Source organism: Scophthalmus maximus, chromosome 8 (genome assembly GCF_022379125.1).
Source record: "Scophthalmus maximus strain ysfricsl-2021 chromosome 8, ASM2237912v1, whole genome shotgun sequence".
In the NCBI taxonomy this organism is placed as follows: Eukaryota; Metazoa; Chordata; class Actinopteri; order Pleuronectiformes; family Scophthalmidae; genus Scophthalmus; species Scophthalmus maximus.
The window spans coordinates 20,252,501-20,255,276 of NC_061522.1; the positions used below are offsets into that span (position 1 = coordinate 20,252,501).

The 2,776-nt window shown below is 44.1% G+C and overlaps 1 protein-coding gene across 1 annotated transcript in view; it reads left to right on the plus strand.

Annotated features, from left to right (window-relative positions):
* The window catches only part of dtd1 (D-aminoacyl-tRNA deacylase 1), a 14,747-nt gene extending 11,971 nt beyond the window's left edge, over positions 1–2,776 (plus strand). The window contains exon 5 of the mRNA XM_035637226.2: positions 1,686–2,776. The gene's annotated coding sequence lies outside the window, so the exon portion shown is untranslated. The remainder of the gene's footprint in view (positions 1–1,685) is intronic.

The window sequence follows — 2,776 nt, forward strand, 5'->3', positions numbered from 1 at the left end:
ATGAAAGCTATTCCTCTCTCTCTCTCTTTCTCTTTCTCCCTCCCTCCCTCCCTCCCTCCCTCCTTCCCTCCGATGGTGCTGATGTGAATGTTTCGCCCATGTTGTGGAAAGGCAGAGGAGCTGCTGAAGCCCGGACTGCCTCTCGGAGACGGAAGACATGACCCAAATACGTCTGCCAGCCAGCCAGCCAGCCTTAGTACAGTGCCGCATTAACAGCTCGCTCCAGCTCTCCTCTGCAATGATGGCATTGTGAACCCAATGCCGACCAGGTTTTTTTTTTAAACAGTAGGAGGAGGCAGTGGTCTGCGGGGCCTTACTGTACCACACCTGAGAGAGGCCTGCGATAGATCAAAGCTCTAATGGGGTGAGAACAGGGAGTGTCGAGTGGGCCAGATGTTCATGGTTTGTCTATCTACGGAATCACGTGTGTGTGTGTGTGTGCGTGTGTGTGTCAAACCAACATGGCGGTGTCTTTGTGCGTGCCGACATCATGCGCTGCGGGGTAGGGCAGTGGGAGTGGGCGCGGTGTCGGTCGGATATGGGAAAGTGGGTTAAATTCCAGGCATTCTCCTACATCTGAAGCACGGTTGCTTCTGGTCGTCTTCTCTACTACTTATCTTACATCTTGTGTGTGTGGGCGTGTGTGTGTGTGTGAGAGAGAGTCCTTTGCCAAGCCCACTGGCTATGGAAAAACAATTTAACTGGATTTAATTTGTTGCCCCCTCTCTCCCTCCCTCTTCCTTCCTCTTCCCTCCTTCCCCTCACTTTTTCTTTTCTTCTGTGTGCCTCTGAGAGGTTGGGAATTCATCTCGTTCAGTAACTCCTTGCCCAGTCCGAGCTCGCTTTGCAACTTACTCTTTGACGGGCCCGGTTTCATGGCAGCTTCAAGGCCTCAAGTCACGTGCGGCCTGCCGCTGGACTTTGCCGTCAGCATGTGAGGCTGATGAATAGATGGCGTCGTTCATCTCATTGTCGGGAAAAAAGTTGTGAACCAGATGGGCAGCTCTCAGTGACATCTCTCGCTTCTCTTCTCTGCGTTCCTTGTCTCCAGTTTGATCTGCCTCAGCCCCCTATGGTCCAAAGGGTTAAAGGAGCACAAGGAAACCAGTTGCCTAGAGCCCTGACCACTTTTTCCATGCTTGCTGGAATGTTTCCAGTGCTATTTATATGAAACCCCAGGGCCGACAATCAAGAAACCCACTTGGCCAAGATAAAGTATTTGGTATTATCCTAAAAGTTGGGTTTCAGTCAAATTGTCAGAAGCGGAAGACACGCGGTGGAATCTGTGCTTCCTCGCGGTTCTGTGAGTAGACGACACGTTCGAGCAGGTTCAAGTGAATTCAAAGAACATGCTACAGTACACTGAATCTGCCCTGAGCTCGAAGGCGGATTGGTTTCAGTGACTCCTATTTTGGACCAAAATTTGGAGCGGAGAGGGAATGGAATTGACTTTTGCTGAGGCATTTTTTTTTAGAAGGTTCAGAGAATGTCTGTAATTGTTTAAGGAATTGTACTCTACCTGGAAGGCATCACCGTAGGGTTTCGCTGTTGTCCACAGGGGTTTGTGCGTATGTTTGATTAGGCGACTGCTGTTCGTCCAAAAGGGGATTAGAAAACCAATGTGGTTTTTACAAACAGGGTTCGACATTATGTTTTTCAACGATTCACTGTCATTTCCATTACAGCTTGGTGTATTATCACTAAAGGATGCTCCCAGAAGAGGGCAGTGGGCTCTTTACTTTCATTCCATCGGATCCCTACTTTCCTTCATGAAGCTTTTACATCAAACAAACGCGGTCGTCGAAATTGAGTTGAAGATGGATCCTCGTCGAAATGAAACGGATCAATGAACATCTGTAAATAATGAAGTATATTATTTTGTTCTTACCCTATTGAAATGATATCTCATGTGGTTCGGACACGCGTACCTACACTTCGAGTGTGTTGATTTACCACTCGTGTATATCAAAAATAAAATGTAAATATGTACATACCTTTTTCAAAAAGAATTCTAACACTGTATTCTTGAAAACGTTCACATTATTAGTATTTTTCAATCCGGGGGAGGCACAGTTTCACATTCACAAGTAGGCTCTTATTTATGGGAGCCTTACTCAGAAGTAAGACAGGCTTTTCCTTCCTTCTGTGGCAGAAAGCCTCAACAAACCTGGATGAAACGTTTGTCCCCGCTGCATGTCCTTTTATACAGTATGATCTTTTACACATGTACTTATTTAACAAATATTTTTTATCCAGCATATTGGCACCACAAAAACACTGATCATAACTGCTTTTAATATTGTGACGGATCGGTGTGTATCAGTTGTCTGCTTTTGAAAGACTGCACTCTGAGCCATCAATCACCGGGAGAGTGGTATATATTCACATGTGACTTAAGACATGTGATTATATACAACTCTTAAAAGTTGCACTAATCAATAAAAAGAACAACAAAAACATAAAAACTAATTTGAGGAGAACATTTTAACTTCTTTCAGCTCATTGTTTTTGTTTCAGGGCGGCAACTTTGTTGTTCTAGTTCAATGTCACTGCACTCGTGCAACATGCAGCCAAAGATCAGCTAATGCAGCTTTATCTTGACCTGCTCCATATTAGTGTCAACATTGTACAATAATAAATGACAACAAGACCAAAAGCTACATGACAAGTATATAGCGTCATATGGGTAGAAATGTCTTTGTAAAAATATTGAAATCCTATAATAAGTTTATTTTTCCATTATTAGTGAATAATAAAAATATTTGATATTTGGGTT